Genomic DNA, 23,239 nt, shown 5'->3' with positions numbered 1-23,239 from the left:
TTCATCGTTTTTGAATCAATCAACAAGATAAATGAGCAAATAGATTATGTTTTTGTCAGTTGATGAAAATATTGCTCCTTTTGTCTAAGGAATAGGTATATTCGTTATGGTTATTGGGGTCTTTCTTTAAAACACTGCCTGCTGGCTATTATTTCAGCGGATGCATGGCTAGATCCGGTGAAGTTAATCATTAAAGATACGTTAAAAAGAAAACAAATATATTTATTGTTCCAGTTCTTCTTCTATTTGGTTTGCGTAACATTGCCTGTTTCGTTTCGGCTTAAACTTAGAAGAGCTTTTGCAATTGCGTTGATAAATTATACCCTTGTTTCAATGATGTCGGCGTTCCTTGTGGATTTTTTAAAGGGAATTCTCTCGTTTTTGATCCACGCAAGAGTACCCAACATGTTTATGTTCGTCTCTAACATGCCCAGGAACCGTTGCCCTCTTTCAGATAATGCTACAAACAAGATATGACTCGTAGATTACCTTGCCTTTGTCAAATGTTACGTCACTTATGGTCGCCAGCATGGTTACTAGTAGCGGAGATGTCCGCGAAAATTTGCCTTAGTTACTTTTGCTGGAACTATATGAGCGTTTGGCCACGGTGAAACAAACGTGCGTGCATTAAGCAATAATAGTGCCCGGATGAAGCAGCAAACCGCCTAGAGACACCCAAAGACAGTAGAGTACAAACTACTGATATTTCACTGTAGTGCGTGTTGAAGGACACGCTATGTTCGTCCACAGATCCTCTGAAACGGGCTAATTTCAAGATGTATTAACTGTCTAGCTTAAAAAGATTTGAACATCTTTCTATGTTCAAGGTATATCAGGCCTAATGACTATATAACCCTATTATATACTATAAAATATGTAGTATGATACGTTAAAACAGCTATATGTTTTTTTGTTTAATGTAGTGAGAGATTTTTCAAGTATTTAATCAGCCATATATTTCTTAGGCCAGTGTTACCATTGTGACATTTTGCTGATAAATGAAGCTATAGAGAAGTTTATTCCTCTAACATATGTACCAAATATTAAAACAGTTCGTTATAACTACTTGGGCATGAAGTAGAAGAAAACATTTCTCTATAACTTGCTACATTTTGCAGTAATAAAAATCAAAATTGTCTTTCGATATACATTGTCGAAACATCGATATATACACATATGCTCAGGTGTGCTTTTGTATTTATGTTAGAGTGCTATTGTATAAAAAAAAAAAAAAAAAAAAAGTATCACGTTCACAACTGTGCTCGCTTAAACACTTTATTTTTACAGTATAATCATTTGATCTGTACAATTGAAATACACTAACTGGTTCATATTATGTGTAGTTATTTAGAGACAAGATATTTAAGTAATATTATATGGACTTCGAGAAGATCTATTTAACGTTCAAATAAAGCTCGCTTGTCGCATCCCTTCAGCTTGTGAGCAAAAGGGACGGTTATCATTTTCCTCCAGATTTTGTTCGCTGGCATACCTTAGATATAACCTAAACGGCAAACTCAAATAAACGTTATGCATTTTTCACTGGTGTCGTAGCATTCTTGTCATACTCATTCAAGGAATATAACTTCATCAGTTTGTACTTACCTCAGTTAAGCTATATTAAAAACATAAGTTCGAGAGAAGTAATCAATAACTGACAATTTCTCCGGCGGCGACAGATGAATGATAGTTTCCTGGCGAAAATTCAGCAAACGCTAATCGTTCCCCTTTGCTAGAAACTGACTGCACACAACAAGACTCTTTCAATGGTACCTATTAGGACTAGTTCTAATTGGCCTTAAACACCTGCCAATGCTCCACCGTAAAGCTGCTCGCGAAAGGACTACGCTAAATATAATACGATTATTTTTGGCATTAGGTACACTGTAGCATGGCCAAACCTTTGACCAAATACCGTTGATCGAAATATCAAGTGCCCTTATGCACTGAGGTACAATACGTAATACAATTTAAAGAAGTAAGTGCACTTAGTTTAATTTATAACTGGCTAAACATAAAACGTTCTTATTAATTTCGATCGGTTAATAACGAGCGACACGGAAGACTACAAACGCAGATCATTACTCCTGTAACAGCAGTATAGTGATAGCTGACATTTTTGGCCGTATTGGCCCTATTGCTATATCTATTGTTGCATGTCCAATCGAGTACAGCTTCTATAGAGTCGGCTTATTATCGAAATAGCATTTCAGAACTTCGGCCACAAATCAGTGTCTCGAATGCATAGGTACATGGACTTCATCGATACTACAAGGCTTAAAGATCGTGTCGTGAAGTTTGTTATCAGATATTGTGGAAGCACATCGTTCTTCACGCGAAGCGTGCCATCAAGGTACCCGGACCCACATAAAAAAATCTGCACGTGAAGAAAAAAGCACCATGTCTCGTAACGCTCTAGCGGATTGTTCTGTCGAGTATTATACGAATATCTAAATGCCTTTGTTAAAGGAATCGACTGATGGTCAAATAAGGTATACCTTTATTGTTAATCTAAGCATACGTTTTTACAGGATTAGTGCAGTGTGTTCAACTTTATTGCAGTTTTACCAGATGTTACTATCAACTTCTTTTTTTTTATTCATTTATTATTTTTATTCATTATTATTACGAAAACTATGCTAATATTTCCATATTTCACTTATTATAACGAGCAATTTCGTTACGAAGAATTATCTAATTAATTAATCTTCTCCATTTTAGCAAAAGTGGTTGCTGATACTGTCTGATCAGAAAGATTATTTAATTTATTTTATTGGATAATATATTTTATTTGATAGATATTAGATAAAGTATTTTCTTAGAAATTTATTCAACTCACTTCAACACTATTTCTAAGTGAAGGAAATTCAAAGTATCGCACAATGGAAACCATAAGTTAGCTTAGACAGTCCACTGATTAGAGAACTATTTCCTTTCTTAAGCTATAGATGTCAAACGAAACAAGTATCTAATGGAAAACATATATTAACATTAAATTTCCCTCTGATTTAAAATTTTATCCAGCCAATTGTTTAGATACGTCTACAGAGCGTGTGGATGGCGTGACCGCTGTAATAATTATGAGACACGCTTTCAGCCTGTTGAACTTTCCCGTTGCAGCGGAATCAGCCTGCATACTGACGCATTTTAAGCCGTCACGAAGCGCTGAACGAATTGGAAAAAAAAAAGAGATTTCAAGTATACAGGAGAAAAATACCTGTGCTGAAATAAATCGGCTTAGATTGTGAATGAAATTATCGTTTTTGTAGAATCATTAAAATCTGATTTACTTAACACGTATATTTCTGCTCTGGGCTTTTCATCTGTTGAATAGCTTTTCTGCGTAAGGCAAGACGGATTCGTTGTGGTATTTGAAATAACAATAGAATATTGTCTTACTATGAAAAATTGGAGGCACACGCCGTACATGGGTTTGAGGGTAGACATGAAAAAATGTTCTATCTTTTGATCGCGGAACGATCTAAGCAAGGAAATATGCATTTCAAATTCTGGCCAAGTCTCCGCTAGCAACTGGGTTAAACTATGAATAAATTCAGACGAAATGTCATGGCACGGATGCTATGAAATATCTGATACACAGATGGTAGCCTTTTAGCTGCATGCGTGAAATCAATAACTATCCCATAAAGGAAACGTGTTTCAGTAGCATAGATCTTGAACATGATCTCGGATTTATCAGTTTCCATAACTCTAGACGCGCCTTTTTTACTCTGAATTCTATCCGTACAGAGTTTTCAGTGAAAGCTTGCGCAAAACACGTTTTTACATCGACTCAACTTACCGGGTCGAAGAAAGGGCGAAATATTCATACATTTGGAAGGCTTCATCTTGAGCCAAGCACTCCATATGCGTTCCCTACAATAAATGCCCAATAAACTCATAATGGCAAAATCAGCGTCTCTAATTAAATATAGAACTATTACACGAGAAGTTGTTGTGCTTACGTATCGAGTATAGTCCATTGTAGATGTCTGCGGGTGCGTATACTGCTAAGATGTTGATCATTATTATATAAATGCTTTACGCCACACTGAGGCCGATGCGTAATATTTACAACAATATATATATATATATATATATATTTTTTTTTTTGGAAAGAAGTTTTGGAAACCTACGGGTTTGCCATACGCGCGGCAGATTACACTATATATCGAGAATTGGGCCCAGATACTTATTTACTCGATGTTGCTTTGGATCTATAGCCTTTCAAATGGAACACATTTTAGCGCGCAGTATATGGTTGAAAACATGCATTGTTCCGTTATTAGGAACGCAAGAAATTGCCTCTTGGAGGCTAATATAAGGCTTTGGAAAAGCTCAAGGAAGACTCCATGTATCAACATAGAAAATATGTGACAAGAATTATCTTGAAGCAGGGAAAGCTTTTAAAAAAAAAAACGGAAAAAAACGCGTGTAATAAAGCGAGATTGTGGTCAAGTCTTAATCAGGTATTTTTCTTTGTCCACTCCTACTCGAAAATGGAAATAAGCGTGGAAAATAGACTGGTTCGATTTATTATTTACCGTGCTTCTTCCACCATTTTCTTTTGGTAACGATTACTAATTTTGTTTATTATATACATTAAACGTTTATATATTAGCTTTTCAATTAGAACTTATGCATTTCTTAGCATTGCTATATATAATCATCAAATACATCAGATTTTGCTTCCGTTAACCGTTCGGAGCGTTTTTCACTTGATGCTTCAACAATTTGATTTGATAACATCTGTCAGAATAGCAATAATCGCACAGTTTTCGAAAATAATATCACCAGCCGTAGGTCGAACCGTGAAATCAAAACAACAATAAATAGGACAGTTGGCCGAAAAAGGGCCTAGAATTTACACATGGTAACCGTAAGAGACTGGAAATTCTCGAGGCTAATATTGACTGCGTATATTCTTTCAAAGTCTCAAAAGAAGTCGCAATTTGCATAATCATGCTCGAGTTGATTTGAAACGAGCTGCAACCAAACTTTTATCTTTTCCATTGAAAAGCATACATGACCAATCAAGTGCAAACAGGCTGGACATTTTGGAACTTGCAGATCATCGAAGTACTGTAAAGTTTCATAAACTTGTGATCGAAACCAAGTAGTATTATGCCGAGCGTGAATAAGCTAGATCTACGCATCGATCGCCATCATCGATCTCAATCGGCAATAAACACAGTGAGACTGGTAAAGGACTGATGCAGTATCCCTTTGTATGAAGATCGTCAATTTCAAAGCGGCAATGAGGCTTGGAATGAAGCCACCATTGTCATATTATTGTTCTTCCGAGGTACTAGTAAAAATGAACATCAAACCAATGTCTGCTGTTCACATATTGTCCACGACGTTACTGATTTGCAATGACTTTCGGCCTGATTTAAGGTGCCCATAAAAAGTGCGCGGGGAAGCGATCGGTAAACATTTCAACAATTATGGATTGATTTGAATTCAGAGAAGATTAAAAGATTATGGTTGATTTCGCAGAATCTGTCCCTACAGAAAATCCATCACTCAAGCGCAAACTCAGCTCGTATCGCGTGTTGCTTCCCGTTGTAGATTTTCTAAGCCAAATTCTTGTCTATAACCCTGACGTTCAAGTTTACGTTAGCTAGACTCGTTCAACAAACAAAGGAAAAGCCTACTTAGGTCCAAACAAGATCAGGAATCATAGGTAGCAGCAATGAATTAGGCCAAAAAATAGAATCGATTTATTTGAAACGTTATAACTTTAAACCAGTTTGTATTAGTCGACATTCTATTACGAAATAGGTAATAGTGTCTGATTTATTATTTGAATCGTAAACGTTGATCATTTGTTTGACTACTGCATAATAGTAGCGTGGCCTTCATGTTCAGCGTTAAAAAACAGCACAAAAGCATGGAAGTGTGTGTATAGCTTCCATAGAGGAACATATTCCGGCTGAATTTATAGTGAGGAGTCATATGAACTATGCCGTCCTATGTTGCTCGTATATTTTCTACACACACATGTTATGCCGAACCTACTCTTCGCAGTGTTCAGTGTTTGCTCTACTTATACGCGTTTGATGCGTACGAACTGGATGCTTCGTAAAACATAATAACAACAGCCAAACAAACAATGAATGTAGTTCTACATAACTGTTATTCTTAAAGATAAAATTTCCTCTAAAAACGCATCAAATGTTTGTAGGGACTCAAAAAAGTAAGGTACGTCATACTGTTCTCTTTGAACATTGTCTGTTTGGCTATTAATCAAGCGCAATGCTTATTCCGGTATTTACTGCTATTTATAATGTACTGCTTAATCATGAAATTTTATGTCAGGCCAGGTAAAATCGAGCAGGAACCTTGTGGAATTGTCGAAAGGAAGAGCTAAAATACGACTAATTTTTTCTAATATTTTGACATATGCAGTTTCAACTGATCTTCGTAATTAAGAAGATCAACTTATACTCAATGTTATTAAATTATCGATGATGACAGGTCTAAGCACTCGTTTAAATTCGTTTTTGGAAATGAACTGTTTCCGCAGTAGAATTTTTTGAGTACGACAACTGACGGATGTCGTTACATGGATCGCTCTCTATTTCTTCAGCAGAAGTCCCGCGCCTTTAGAGTCATAATGGATGAAACTGTGGTCGATGCAGAGTGAACGTCAACATGAAAACAAAACAGTTGACAACCTCACGACAATTTAAAGCCGAGAGCCATATTGAGATAGGAGGTACATTAAAAAATCGCTCAGTTCTTGCTATTTTGAGTTGGCTGATCGTCTGTATGCACTTCATTTGGTGACTTTGCAGGATACGTGATGTAAGTAAACAATATCATTTCACCAAAACTTTTTCAATTGGGTTTAACGGACGGACTAGGAACAACGCCAGAGACCTCTACATCTCTAGGCGTTTCGTAATAATATTACCTGTGACTATAAAAATAATAGCCTTCCTATTTTAGCTAAAACAGACGAAAATGCAAAGGAAGATTTAGCACGGAAAGGTTAATGGCAACAACTGGGCCAAGTAGCACCCCGTTGCAGTCATTCTGGAGCTGGCTGACCTGCATGTGGCGGTTTTCGGCTGTCGCACACTATTCTAGAGCTGTTTCACATTTCTTCTTTCATTATAAACGCATTGACCTTAGCCAGTTCCAATCTTACCAGTTTGATATCAGCAAAATAGATTCAATGAGGTTCATCAGCAAGTTGGTGGGTATCGATTTAGGCGTCCCTAAGAACAGACCTTTAATTATTTAGACATTAGCGGATTGGGTTCAATCGGAATGTAGAAATTGTAATTTCGAGTGCCTCTGGCCTACGAATTTTGATTACCTCGCAAGCAACTGCCTTTCTATAGCGCCGAACACAGCCTTATTGTTCTGCATAGATGCTCCAAGGCGGGCGATGAGTAGGTGCGAAGTTCTTCACCATCTTTACCTTTATCATCCTTCGTAAAAGTCGGCCTTCTTTGTTCATCTTGGCATTAAACACTTGTACCAGTCCTCGCTGAACTATCTGAACGATCTATAGTCAAAAAAGGTAATTTGAATCGATCAACGTAAAAACGTTTGCTTGTAACAGGAGAAATGACGGACTATATTCTGTTGTAGTTCATTTTTGTTGAAACGTTATTTTTTCTGAGAAAAAAGACACTTTTGTAATGTAGAAGATTTCAACGAGACCTAGTTTGCGTTTCTCTAAGGAACTATGCGACTACGAGTGAAATGCTCGGACGCACATTAGCGAACTATAATAATAGTAGTATGATAAATTAGAATCACTTTCATTTTGCCTGCTTCATTGAGTGCACATATATATATATATATCCGTTCACGTCAATGAAACTGCGACCATTAGTAAATTTGCACCCTATACAACTTTCTAAAGTTGCATCTTGCATGTACATACGACTTCCTGTACTTGCGTAAACTTACACAATTCTATCAAGTTTAAATAAGTCAACCTAATTACCTAAGGTGAAAATGTACAAAAGAATTACCTAGTTCGTTACGTTTGAGAACTTGTAAATAATTCGAGATTGAGACAGCCGTACTGAACATGAAGTTCAAGCCTAGGCCTGTTGCTAACGGAACTCAGAAGCACAGTCGATGGATTCGTCAACATCAAAAAGATCTTATATCTAAGCTAATATATAGACGCCATGTGGTACCGGCGTAGCAGCAATTCGGCTGGTTGGCTCCTACCAGTGGGGAAAAAACCTAAATCGTCACCTTTCTGAAGCGTAGATTCGGCAGAGAAGAATATGCTATCTTATATTTGTACACCTACATATAGCAGACAAAAGATTTACATCAAATCTCTCTGCACAAACGTTTAGTAGTTACCATTTATTAAACGGGACTTTTATCGTATAGGAGTGCTTACTGTTATAACGATAGGATCGCTCCTGGTCTCTGGTTCGGATTTAATTATCTAGCTAAATGCATACAATAAGCACTGGAGCTATATATGGACAATCTTGCCCTAATTATAGAAACAGCTGGACACGACCGCATTTAGTTAAATAAGCCTTCATAATAAGCTTGCGCAAGGAGCAATCTGCAGCGAGACATCTGGTAAGTAACGCGCCGAAATACGCACTCGAGAAGGACCTGTATCACCATGAAAATGACAATGGAACCGAATTAGCACTGCGCGCACGAACGTCGTACATATTATAAGGGGGCAATTTAAAGAGGGCATATATATGTTTCCTATAGCTATAAATTTTAAGGTCGCTTTATCTTAAACCTTTTTTTTAGGTAAGAACAGTATTTTTGGACAAGATCTTTTGCATGTGATGATAGAATACTTCTGATCGAAGTGAAGAAAAAATGTATCACAGGCTTTTCACATATGTCCATGCTTTGTGCAGAAGAGGTTTGAAATATATGTATATATTGAGTTGGTACGGTGGCTGTCGGCAACCGCGTTAGGAAAAACATCAGGACAGCACAGCAAAGAACTATATAATAGGTTCAGAGACAGTTCAATTGAAGGAAAATAAAAAGCTATCCACTGTAAGAACATTATAATTGTGCTTTTTGACTTATTATTAAAATTGTCCTGTAGTTACTACCGGCAGATAGAATTCTCAACCTCTGTCGAAATGCGTTAATTATAGTACTGCGGTCTCTAAGACTCCCATCTTGAGCTGAAATACCAAAAGAAGTTTAAATGATCTAAGCTGTTACCATCAATGTTGTGCGTAGCTCTATTGAGCCAACGTCAATGTCATTGCACTTCACAACAATAAACTTCAAGTTGCGTCGGCTCCCGTTGCGAACGTTACCCTTTCATAGGACACTTCAGTGCTAGGAGTTTTCAGCTTTACGCAAAAAATAGAACTTTACGACTCAATAGATGTTACTTATAAGAATAATGCAAAAGACTAAACGTCGATATGTAACCATTCAACAACGTACATTGACTTGTTTTCCACATATTTCTTTTTTTTTTTTACCAATAACCCTATGATCCTCAATATTTTTGTCTAGCAAGCACAAAGGCGGAGCCTACTCCATATACCTGTTTACACGGAGGATGACCAAATATCATCATATCAATTCATGAACGAACGTTAATCACGTTACGCATTACGTTTAATCGTTCTTTCGAAATGCATTTAAATCTTTTGTAAAATGTACAATAAATAGTACAACCCAATTATCCTTAACGATGAGCTAACTAAAAGTTCATGCTATTATACCGCAAGCGTACAAAAACAATCTGATCTTGTTAGCGTCTGAACATTGAACCTTCATAGGTGCAAACAAAGGATACAAAATGTTTTGCTGTTTCTGAAATGTTTCATTTTATTTTGTGGTTCCGTATATTTAGTTAATTCGCGTTCACCGAAGGTGCATATAAAAACATGCTTTCTGACCGAATTTTACTATCAAGTTTAAAATATTCTGGGCAAAATTTATTTTAATTTCCGGGCCGGGTCTGACGAAGCCTAATGGTGAGAGTCTCTTTTTTTTTACCTCTGTTTTGCTTTCCTCTGATTCTTGATTAAGTCAGCCACGCTACTCACTGTACAAACAATCTTTTTTCGTATATATAAAAACTCAGATAGACAGAGAAATTCAGGGTTGTGTTATCGTATCCGAAGTATAGCCGGTGTTATTATTCCCAAAAATCGAGATGTCAGTTAAAATTGTACATTTTGTAAATGTTTGTGTGTTCTTAATCGTTCCGAAAATATTTCTAATTAGTGCCAGGCTACACTTAGAAGCGCTTGTTGAGCTTCGACGACTATTGAGTTTACTTTGAATCACGATTGTATAGATGCGTTTGGTGTCTGGTAATAGAAGGCTCCTTCTATGCATGCGAAGCCTTTACTTGGCGACCTGGAACTGTTTCAATCGGATTCAACGGAAGCACCTAAACAATGCTGGAAGCTCGTACAACTGATGATGTTTCATTGTACCGGTACCTGTAAGATAACAACTATATGAAAACAATAATGGTAACTATAGAATTATCACAGATATTGTTCACAAATTCTACATAAAATAAAATGGAACCTGCCTCATGAAATGCCTAACATTTCATACGCTAAATATCCGGTTAATTCGCTCAAGCAAGCTAAGTAACTATTATTTGAATTTCATACCTTGAATGATTTGTCCTAGATTTGACGATTGAGCACAGTCAATTCGTAGAGATCCTGATGACAAGTACAGTCCGGCCTAAACGATTCACCTTGCGAGCAACTGCTTCTTGTCCAAAGCTAATGTAAGTCCTGCCTGAATTTTATCTACACTACGTCAACGCACGTCTGGACATTGAACGGCCATAAAAGTTCACCCCGTAAGTTTGTCGCCAATCTGCGTTTAAACGGTATAATAAGCATGTTACGAGTGACAACCATCTACAGCAATTATGAATTTTTACATTAGATACTATAAAGGGTAATCGGAATATCGATTAATAGTTGCCATTAGCTACTTCAAGCGGTGCATTGCGGAAAGGAAAAAATGTCCCATTACGCTGACACCTAAATGAATATTTTGAATTTCATGCCAGATACCGCTTCAGGTGAATAGGCGGCTCTAGCATAAAACTAAACGTTTCGAACGTAGAACGCTCATATGCCTCTGAGGCAAATAGGTTATTAAGAAACCACTATAGGGTCTGAAATCACCTACCCACATCGGCAGCCATGTCTACTGTAGGAGTGTCTCTATACCACTAAGTCTGGATCGATTGTCTCCCACTTGTCGAGCATCCTTTTAAAAGCCGTTAGAAACTGCCCTAAAAGCCATTCAACAGTGACTCAGCGGCTTTGCGTGGACAACTTCTGCAACAGATTTTAGGTGAAGAGGATAACAGTTGTATGTTTCTTATTTATTGAAACGTTGGTCTTTACGTGCGCCGTAATAACTTAACAGACAGTATGCTCCCTGTTGACGTTGGTGACCTCGTTTGTTTGAGGTCAGCATAAATGTAAATATGCTATATGAAGTACTCTATGTCTACTATTTTCAACCCTATATTATGCTGCATGTATGGTGTGCAGATGGAACCCTTTGAAACTGTTGTTACTAGTAGTAGCATATAAATGACTATAATGGTTATAGTGTTCGACCTCACAGATGCAGTTGCCCTTTGCCTTATGTATACAAGAAATAAAGCACTTTTTACGTTTGCATTTCGCTTTACAATCGTATTGTTCAAAACTAATATGATTATATAATAACATCCTTATTTAATTACGTTTTGGGGGCAATATTAGATCTATTCGTGCATTTTTATGTAACCCTGAGGTGTGCGTAATTAGTACAGGGATTGAGTATGAGATACAGTGAGCTAAGCTTCTCTTTATCTATCCGATTACCGATGAACTCATCTTCCGAAGTTAAAAAGCAATCGACGTACGTTTACGTTTGGAGAACACCATCTTAAGTTAGAAAAGAAAACCAGCTACCTCCTCTGTAGACTGTCACTATTCATTAGTCGCGGCGCACGTGGCTTCCCGGCAGGCTGATCCTTTCCGCACTGGTTGTTTGCAGTAAGCGTCTTGGGAGCCGTGACTGCACTTGTGGACGTCCGTAGACTAAGTGACCCGAATTGACCGCCTCTCTGCAAGCAAATATCTTATTTGTTATCACGTTGCGGAGTTGTAGCATCCAATGTGGTCGATGGTGTATTTCTATGACGGGACGTGCGTCGTTCACATATCTCGAGCGTACACGGGAAAACGACGTACAATTCCTATTTGAATTCAAGTGATATAGTTGACCAATCTATGTTGACCGGTTGAAGTAGCAACGTACATATAAACGTGACGTGTATTGCAGTTGGTTTTCGTATTGAAGCCCTTGTAAGTTGCACTTAACGCCGACCAATAATCAGTAATAACTGAATGTGTAAAAGGCCACGTGGATTTACGCTTACTCACTGACCTATTGACAAGGAAAGGTTTTTGGGAAAAGAATGCGAAAAAGTAAACAATATTATAACCGAAAATACTCTGCCAATTGGTATGTAATATATTAATCGGTTAAAAATAGATTTTAAAAAATCTATCGGTGTACAGTTGAGCGATAGCGCGAAAGTTGAGCTACACGGAAGACAATCGAGCAACGAAGAAAAATGGAAAATACATAGAACTATTAGAGCAGCTCTGTTAAGGCTAAGGCACAAACAAATGGACCACAAAAAAAACTACGAAAAACTAGGCGTTTCGAGGGGTTCGATTTCCGGTAAGCACTGCACTCACCATTCTGCCTAAATGGTGTACCAAGGTACGCTCTTAACCTGTGAAAGGAGGAGATTCTCTCGTCTAACTCAACGCGCACCTGCAGGTTTTTCTTGGCTTTTCGAAAATCAATCAACTGAAAAAAAAGGTGCGTTGAACGCATTCGAACCAATGCTAGGGTAAGCGAAATTATATTGATAAGGAAACTGACTATAACCAAGTAGATGTTTCAAGTCTTACGTCTGATATTACCTTTATGTATCGCTTCAATCGACTGGCTCTATCCAGCGCAAAACAGTGATGTGTCTATGTCCGATTCCAAGCCTAAATCGTGAGATTTTCCTAAGTCTAATAGGCAAACACTGTACCATTATAATGAAAATATTAGAAGTTCACGAAGTATAACATGGGGTGTACGTTAATTCGCTTCTCAATTTTTATCTGTTCGTAAACAATCGTTTCAGACAATGGCTCCGAATTTAAGTGTATGTATTAACGAAGAATAGGCGTACGAAAGATTTCCCGGAACCAATCAGAAAAGACGGTAGTTCGAAGTGTATGAAGTGAGCAGAAGTAGCATGTTGTCTTGACTATTCGAACGTTTGTACACATGTTAGAACTCCAGAAACGTACCTCAGCGAACAAGAGTGCATCGTAAAAATGACGCGAATATACGGTATATAAATGGATTGCTATGATAGATCCGCGTGAGGATTCTGCATGCTTCTTATGAAATATATTTCGATAGCTCTGGCTAGACTCTTCAAATAGAAAATTTTTAACGAAAACCTACTCTCTGTATTCAAAATTACTAGACTACTATTTAAAGATGAGTGTTCAACACGGGACATAAAGAGTGAGTATCCATGGCATCTACGGTAATACTATGATCCATAATAGTACATGCATCTTCGAGAAAAAACGCGCCGCTGTTTTTGTTGTCGATTGCATCTGCCTGTGGCTATTGCATGTGCCAATGGATTTATAATAATAGTAGGCGATAACTACAATTGATTGTATCGACAGATACGACAGCAGCAGTGGAACGCCAAGACCGAAAATCTAGTTCTTCACATAAATGCAATGCAAAAGTTTTACGCATTTACCATAAGTTATGAATCGGTTCTTTCTGAACGCCTTTTCAGAAAACAGATACAGTACTGCCCTCTACATAATATCTAGAAACAACACGTTCTAGTTTTAAATTATAGGAGCGGGCCTCCGAAGATTCTCTGGCCAATACATAACCTGTAGCTGGATTCGGGTTAGCAGTTCTTCCTGCAGGATAAGTTATTGTGCAATTACCCTTTTACCACATTGTCTAGATACGGTGTGACCTGTTGCTCTATCATTGGTATCATCTTATGGAAAATATTCAGGAACAAAAGACTTGCCACGTTATTAAATTCAAGTGATGTTTTCGCATTAAAAGGTATCGTAGTTTCACGTAGAACAATGCTCAGATATAACTCGGAAACTGCCCTATTAGTAATATATATTTCTTATAGATTATTGGACAGTGATGCTTCGCTTGTAAGCGAAAGTAGAATATTTTCTGCCGCCAGGTATTTTATGCGACTTCTGCGATCGTAAATACACTTTAGTGTTTACTAAAAAAAAAAAGCTACCAGACCTGCTCTGCGTCGGCTCCACAATTTACTAGACGCTCTATTTTACTGAAGCGTAATCCAGGGCAATGTCAAAGCTACGAACAGTGAGACGTCTGGCTGTTTTAGACGGCACGCTGCCCGCCGAAAATAACACACGTACAGATGCGCAAGCCAAGTAGACACCAAACTCAGGAGTGCCGGCACCTGCTTGCGACGTTCATGCTTTTTGCACACCACTAGAGTAAGACGACATTCAGAGAATCTAATTCTTTGCCATTTTGAGATATCGTCATATGCAGTCAGCGTGTGTTTATTGTTGCTAGTGGTTATTTTGTTTGTATCTAATTATGGTAGCAAGCCTAATAACGGTTTCTACCAAGCGAGTGGGGTTTCTACTGAAGACTCTATACAGTTCTTCTCGCTACGTACCACATCCATTTGGAGGGGGCTACAAGAAAACTGTGCTAAAGGGCTTTAGGATTTTTAGCTGTAGGTGTTGGCGCATATTATTAGGCAGGGATTTTTTTTCGTCACAGACAAACGCTCGTTCGAAGATTGTACGCTAGTGAAAGAATACAGCACGAAGTACGACAACTGTAATCGCACAGGAACAAGATGCAGCTTTCGCTGACACCTACTTTTTTTTTTAACAAAGCGTATCTAATTTATATATAGGTATAATAATAGTGTACTACATTGTACAAATTGACATGTTTTAACACCGTGAAGAGCACCTGCTAAATCTTTTGTTTACCAGCTTGATTCATTTGGCTAAGTTAGCTAAGCTGAGCTGAGAACGCCTGATACCCGAATCCGATATATCGTTATTATGTTCTATTATAGCCAAGAAATGAATTTTTAATTTTTATATAAAATGTGCACTATGCCAAGCCACTATGTATATTTCTTAATGGTGCCTCAGCATGTTTTGTATAGTATTGAACGTTTCCTCTGGATGGTTAGTCCAAAGTCTGAGACGCAGTTAACTTTTTGTAGTAGGACTACTCTTAGTAGGGTACGCTTTGTCGTTGTTTTCTGCTTTTAGCTTGATGGTCGTAGCGTATCGGAACCCAGCGAGGACATGTTAGGCCGTTTGAAAATGCAATTGCAGTAACTGTGCTTCTTAGAAATTGTGATTACGTTTGTCTTGCCCAAAAGCTAAAGGAAACGGTGAAAATTTAACTTTGTTTTTTTATCTGTAATTATGAACAAGCCCCGCATACGAAGACAATTCGTTACGGCACAAAGTCAATTTAAATGTTTCACCAAAACATATTGTCAGCTGTTGCTGTTTCCGGTCGGTTCTGGCTGGAAACCAGCCAATGTTGTTGCTTCTATTTGGCCTTATTAAATAGTTTCTCGTACTAAACACACCTTTTAAATACGCCGATAAGTTAAACCTATAAGCACTTAATATTTCAATTATTTAAATACGTTATGTAAGTGTTAACGTCTTCTACTTTGTTTGTGTATGTGTTTAGATAGTATCTATAGAGTCGTCACATACGTTGTCTCGAATCATCTTAAGTTTATCGAGCTGATCGCTGGTAACGCGCCTCCAGGGGTTTGCCAGACAGAAATATTTGCACTACCTGAATAGTAAATCTGAATCGATTTTATCCGAACATACAACATTGGTTTAAGAAAACTAGGATTAACCAAGGATCAGGCGGCAATTTCATGTAACACATATAGGATATATGACAGCATCGACCTCGCGCTTTTGCCGTTCGTTGCCATGTTCAGAAACTTTGCAGATCCTTTAATGCTTCGAGGTCCAAAGAAAAGGACAAAAACACTCGAACTATTAGAGCATTTATTAATTTGTGATGAGCCTTCAAATCGGCGAGGTGCTTCTGGTTAGAAATGTATTAGTTGCTTACACAGAATCATCGCCACATGTTGAACTTGGCGCGTTTATATAAAGAGAACAAATAGTATATTAAATGTCAGTTTATTGTATTCAGAACTGAGGTCCAACAGATAAGACCATGCACTGTTTTCCACTGGCGTCTGTGAGACAGCCAATTATTGTACAAGATTGTCACATCGTCCTTGGAGGACGATTCGATGTTGGAACCTGTTTCTGAAAAGCTGGAAAGAGTTTCTATTGGTTCTGTTACAATAGGCGTTAAAGCGGTAACCCTCAATTGCTATACATTCGCATTCACGGATGAAAGCGATATGCATCCATTACTCAGACAAAGCGTGAAAAAATCAAAGGAAACAAAAGAAAAGCAAGTACAATTGGAATAACAAGAAAAGCGAAATGACTTTACAATCGATTAGACCAAGCTAAGTCGAATTCCGTTAATTTATCCAAGGCTAGCCTTGCGGAAAATGGCCCATGCCATACGTTTCAGGAGTTCATTTGAATAAACACATACTACCAGTGTTAGTTATCAGGAACGATGTTTCCTTTTACAGACACCTGTCCGTTAGCTATAACAGATATGGTTAATGCTTCAAACGCCCACCGTCCGACGTTAATCATGTTCATCCAGTCCTATTCACGCAAATCTGCAAAACGCTGCCGGCCCTACTGGGATGGGCGTAGCTGTTGTGTTAAGTAATAGCAAATATCGATCCTTCAGCCGGTTCAAAGCAGACACCGGCGTTGCTCTGTACGTAAGGTCCGTTTGTTATGAAACTACCAAAAAGCGGTACAATGAACTAGATAAATCGAACGCGTACGTGTCAGCCGGAAGAGCGGGACACTCGAAATGTAGTAGCAATGCTAAAACGGGTTGCCTCAGGGTTACGTGTACATCGAACCCAGGTATTATAATAGGAACGTAAACGTGACCCTGATATGGCTATACCCGCGTCTACCGCCAGAGCTGTGCCGGTTAGTTTTGCTGCGAATGCTGTTTAGCTGTTGGCGTAACTGCCGTACAGGTGAATCGGCAGTTTGACGTAGATCTATCGCTGGCGATAGCGCAAAGTGGGCCCAGTAAAGGTCGCCAAACGTAATTTTCACATAGCTCGACAAGATCATCAACAATAACAAAAACAGCAAGAGCCCCACAGCTAGCGACAACAACAACCGATATCAGAATAACACAATAACATAATAATAATTATCGCGGCTATTGTTCTTCTGATTGTTATTACTACAACGACAACTTCTATTGCTAGTACGAGCAACATGAATCAGTACACAACCTACGAGCCATTATGACCATCAGTGGCATGTGATGAGAAGCCACTTTGACCTCAGCAGGAACAAGTTCCTGCTGAGGTCAAAGTAGCAGCTGTAGGAACGGCGTTGACTCCGCTAGCGGAACCAGTGACAGTGAAATAAACAAAAGTTGATTTTGTCTAGGACAGTAGCGGACATTATTTTGTACTTAGAATTGCGCCTTCTTGACGCTCGTATCGCGCAAATAACACCGTACCGAACATGCCGATGTTCGGGTGCATCTCTGTTCGTGTATGTGTTTGTGTTTGATATGCACGACGTTTCGCTAACTAACGTGCATACGTAGGTACATTTATCCGTACGTGAATGTATTGATGTGATTCAAGCGGCACATGATTTAGCTCAGGCGGCATCGAACCTTTGCCTGTTTATTCATCAGGGACTCGTTGTTAGTGATTAACATTTTTCTAGACATCAATTTTGTCGCTGTCGTACGTCACAGCTGCTTCTGCTGGAACGACACGTCAAACGTTGTTGTTACCGCTAGTCGCCCCTGGTGGCAGTCATATGACTCCAGTCTCTCCCACCCCGATTCTGGCTGGTTGGTCAGAGAAGATCAGTGACTGGGCGAGGCATATAATTGAATAATAGAAAAAAAGAGTCATGTTTATCTAATGGCTGGAGTGATTCTTGCCATGGTTGATTTGGCGGCAAGTTTTCCTCATTTACATAGCTTTTGCAGTGTGGGTAGTTTGCGAGACTTGCTGTTGTATTAACGCTAGAAATAAGTAGAAAACAGCTAAAAATAGCGGAAACAGAGCTAAGGCCGCATAGGATACTCGCACGGTTGCGTGTTATGCCAGAAACGAAAAATTCGAAGCAATCCATCATCAAAAACCATAACCCATTTACTTCATAGAAAAATGATCGGCAGTAAAAAATGGTCCATCATCGATTTGGTGTAATTGTTTTCCTGTTGATACTGTTCATGATGCGATTAGTAAAGACGATGTTGTCGAGCAGGGAAGCGAAGTAGAGGCATTGACACGGCGGTCACTGAGCCAACTGGCGCCGTAATGATTATGCCGTTTCTGATGATGTCGAAGACGAAGACTGTTAGACAAAGATGAATAATCTATTGAAAGAGTAGTATAATTGATGTGGGATAAATATACGATACACGGATTATAATAGGCGATTGATTTTGTGGCAGCGGATTGACTGGTCGGATGTAGAAAGCGAGAGGCGACAAGGGACAGTTTTTCTGTACATTTGGGATCTGGGAATAATTTTGTTTGTAATTGTATAGTATTATCATTGTGAAATTCACATTTAGCGGGCTACCAGTTGGATTTATGTCAGCGCAAAAGGGACAGATAAATACAGCAGCAGTAACTGGAAGAAAGGAATTACTTAAAAAAATTAGTAAAAAAAATACCAAAGTTATTTATTTATTTATTATTGAACAAATGATTCGCCGGCTCGAAGGATTCGTAAATGTCGCTTATAATTTTCAAACGGTATATAATGCATGTGGTTCTAACACATATATCCAATATAATTTGTATATAATCGTGCTCCAAACGGTCCGTTCAAGGACTAACTTGGGCCTGGTACTTGTAACAGCACGTCTATAATCAACCATTTTAATTATATTCCATGCATGACATCTAAATTACTCTCACAACTAACACTCTATGGAACATACAGATACAGCTCTTCATCGGAATATTTTTTCGCTGCATTGAAAAAGAAGATATGAAATATCTAAAGAATGATAATTTTGTACTATTTCCCATATTTGTACTATGGAATTCCATACGAATTTGGTTAAGATGCTAAATTTTCGAAACCGTACTTTATAATTGGAGGTCACTTGCCGTGTCCATTGGTAACGCAGTTTTGAGCATAAGACTGGAAGCACGTATCTATTAGCTGCACAGTGTTGGTGCTAAAATGGGTTAAAATGTGACCACCGAAATAGAACCTAACTCGTTCAAATTTTTGTCGGCATTGCACTCAGCGTGCATCGGGGTAAATTACCCTTAAAATAAGATCTTTGAATTGTTTTTCCGCTCGAAAGAGGATCCATGGCCCTGCATCCTATTAACTTGATGATAGACTCATTCACAAAATCCTCTAAATATGCATACTATCCGTTTAGGGCGCAGAAACAGCAGCAAAGCTTCATCAACGAATTCCCTGACACAAGACGCATGTAACCATTATAATATCTACTTGACTTGCGTGTAATTGTGCCGAAGATGTTTCGCACCGGAGTCGGAACCTGCATACGATACTGCACATGTCCACGTACCCCAACTTCATGTGAAGGCTGACAAATTCAGCCGTGACAAATGCTTCAAAAATTAACCACACCCATTAATCGCTGGGTACCGATTCGAGAGTCCAAATGACACAGCGCAACATGCGAAATTCATGTAACGTCTGTTAGCGTAAAAGAAGGACAATTTTCCTGATGACAAGAGCATGCGCTGAACGATATGTCGCAGTGGGAATAGTCGAGTACTTCTGACAAGCAGGATGACGCATGCGTAGAAGCGCTAACGTTTGCTTCAAGAGTATATATATATATATATGTATATATATATATATATATATATACCAATTTAAATTATTTATCATATAAACGTTATTTAAGACAAAAGAACGGCAAGCAATTGATGACATAAAGAAGCTATTCAATTTCATTAAACTCTTGCGCTTCCAGAAATCCATTACACTTGTAGGAAACATGGCTTGAAATCAGAAAAGCTACCTATTTAATATGTTTTGGACGTCTGTTTAATTCTTTCGGGCTTCTGCGACGTGTTGTATGGAATTATAGGGGGATAAAAATTACATTGGAAAACCACAAATCAGGCGTTCTTCCTCATTACCATATCGAAGTTCATCAAATCCCGTGGAACTAAGTGGTGTTGATTAGACATGTTTAATTATGCACGGATATAAGTTTATGGGATGCCAGTTACCCATAACAGATAGTCATGCAAAAGCCACTGACTGCCATACTAAGTATTGCTGATCGCATCATTGGATTACATTGCATTTTCTATTCTCACGTAATCAATATGTGAAGGAATTGCCTTGGCAATGGCCTCCGGCGAAAATGATGCCATCATCTTCGCCGGAGGCCTCGTAATTTGCAAAACATTCATTATATTTACTGTTCACATTGGCCTAGTCACTTCTTTTATGACCCATATCGTGGGCGCCTTGGTCAACCCTACCTACAGAGTCGGGTATACAGAGGTCAATTATTGTGAATCTGAAAGCGGTATCCAAAACTTGTTAAATATTTACCAAATAAAACTAATCACGCGAAAATGCATTGCTTATTCCTAAACCTGATGATTACCATCATTATCATTCAATGTGTGCTTTCTGGCGGGTGCCCCTAATGCCACGACCTCCGATTTGAAGGTTCTCCAGAATCTTAAATTCGATCAGACGTGTCGCACATCAGTCATATTAAATAGACCACATGTTATTTCGATAGATGTTAACGCTGATAACGCAAAAGTAGGAAGCACGTTACATGGCGTACCACAATAATTACGGTGCAACCACATGGTATTGCCACTGTCACCATTACTACAATAAAACCGCGTAGAACAACAACGCTTTCTGAAAGAATAGGGTTTCTCGCGAGGCGGAAATACATAGACGACGAAGGCCGAAGTGTACATGCACGTTCGTGCATGTACACTTTATCTGATGACCACAATGATATCATTGTCGGTAGCGACGGTACAAGCAACAACGTTACGAAGAATAAGGAACAATAGAATAGAACCCAGAACTAACAGTTTTGTACATCTCCGTCATACAAAGCATAGCTTGCCAACAAAGATCCCAAGTCGCTATTTGTTTGAATCTGAAAGCTATAACATAATTTGAAGGCACACGGAACATGTCTTTGACAGCTAATACGACTAGCGCAAGGCTCGTTAGCTCGTCGTCTATCGCGAGACGCTCCGGTAGTGGTAATTAAACCAGTCTATCTGCGAAGGCATTTGAGCGAGCTAGTAACTAGCGCGTCATCTGTGGCGTATAATTTGAATTGTGTCGGCTGTTGGCAATATAGCCAATGATAGAAACGGCGATGAGACCCTCATCGCCAGTTTATCCTTATCGAAAGGGCGGGCAGCGACCATAACAGCAGTAACGTTGACACCGGTTTATATTTCTAATTAACTCACATCGCTGCTATCTGGTAGATATTATAAAATGCAGTATGACCTTTAAATGGACCAGAGCAAACTTGTATTTGCACACAGAAATGATGAGCTAGGACCTAACGGCTGACACAAGGTGAGCACATTAGTTTTTCAGCTGGGTCTGGCCGGGTTTCAATATGGTGAGAGAGAAAAGGGGCCAGTGATAGTTAATACAGAGTGTAAAAAAAGAGTCAAGCAATTCTCAATTAGGAATAACCAACCATTAAAGAAAACAGAGCATTTCGACAGGTCTGTGTCACTACGTGTAATGACCTAAGGTGCTGGATGGGTTTTGTTATATGGCACCATTAGGTGCTTTTTTGGCTGGTATAATTTAAGAAACTGCTTTGCTTTTCTTGATGGCAAAAGAAAAATACCAGTCCAAAGTAACGGGGGTAGACCACGAGACGTACCGAATTAAGCTTTATTTAAGCAACCGGTATTTGTGCAATGAAGCTTTCGTGTGTTAATTCATCATTACCTTAATGAAGGTCCTCAATAATATCCATCTCAATCAACTGTAGAAACATATATTTGGTTTTTTGGTTTAAAATGTATTCCGGAGACAAATAAGTAGATTATATCTAGCTTACTGAGTTTAATTTAGACTTTCTATCCATCAAATAAATCATCGGGCTTATTGGGATTACGAATAATAATAATAAGTAGCATGCTCACATGTTTTTCTTGAATATTTCGGAACTTTTCTTTTTTTTTTTTGTTAAGTTTTTTTGTTATCAAATTTACCTCGGAGGTTACCGGGTTCAGTTTAAGTTCCGGCAAATGACGATAATGTCTTGTACAATGGTGTGTTAGATTCGAGCCGTAAAATACTCGATCTCTCTAATAGAGATCCCTCAACTGTCTTTAGACGAAAAACAGAGTCCGCCAACTACACGCCTGTTCCATCGCAGTGATTTTATCCGCTACAAAGCTCTGCATTGCTAACAAAAGCTTATCTAAGAAGCAGGGAAAGGACATTGAAGCCATGGCTAACTTAATCGCTTATAGATTTCTACGTAATCACGTGTCTCCACTATCCATGTCCTGTTTTCATTTTGTTTGGTTACAAAAACGATTTGCCCCGAGGAGTTCCACTGCCGATCATAACTCGTAACGGTTGCTTACTCTCTCTTTTTCGTCAGCTTCGTCCCATATCGATAGAAAGCGATCAGCGAAGAAAACGCTGAACGTGTGTTTACTTTCTTTGTCAATGGTAATTTATGCTCGCTTCAAAGTTATCACTATAACGGCGATTATACGTCCGTCAACTGTCACAAAATGGTTGTTACGTAATGCCGATATTAGAAAACGGCGTCGGCATGCATTGATGTCAGCTGACGAGGCTAAAATTAATTTTCTTTCGCCGGTTCTATTGAAGTCCTGAATAAAAATCGCTAAACATGCTTAGGCAACGCCTCGATATTTTTGTTGAAATCGAAAAAATACGACGGAAACTAACTTTCGATTATACAACGCAAAAAAAAATACGTAGGGTTCCTATTTTATCTTCTTCATTTTTGTATGTACCGTCGTTGTCGATAA

At 38.5% G+C, this 23,239-nt stretch overlaps 1 long non-coding RNA gene across 8 annotated transcripts in view; it reads right to left on the bottom strand.

The window, feature by feature from the left end:
• Positions 1-8,312: 8,312 nt before the first annotated feature.
• The window catches only part of LOC111259750 (uncharacterized), a 28,258-nt gene continuing 13,331 nt past the window's right edge, over positions 8,313-23,239 (bottom strand). Inside the window, exons 1-8 of one of the 8 annotated variants that reach the window (XR_002679816.1) lie at positions 19,771-19,785; positions 12,723-12,837; positions 12,277-12,405; positions 11,928-12,082; positions 11,149-11,300; positions 10,614-10,827; positions 9,075-10,433; positions 8,313-8,607 (exon numbers count right to left, since the gene is read on the bottom strand). This is a non-coding gene — a long non-coding RNA (uncharacterized LOC111259750). Of the gene's footprint in view, positions 8,608-9,074; positions 10,434-10,613; positions 10,828-11,148; positions 11,301-11,927; positions 12,083-12,276; positions 12,406-12,722; positions 12,838-12,953; positions 12,969-14,334; positions 14,350-19,770; positions 19,786-23,239 lie in introns of those variants that run through there. The other 7 variants (XR_002679814.1, XR_002679813.1, XR_002679817.1 and 4 more) reach the window with 7 other exon arrangements.

Source organism: Varroa jacobsoni, unplaced genomic scaffold (genome assembly GCF_002532875.2).
Source record: "Varroa jacobsoni isolate VJ856 unplaced genomic scaffold, vjacob_1.0 scaffold_363, whole genome shotgun sequence".
NCBI lineage: Eukaryota > Metazoa > Arthropoda > Arachnida > Mesostigmata > Varroidae > Varroa > Varroa jacobsoni.
This window is presented reverse-complemented; position numbering and strand designations above follow the sequence as displayed.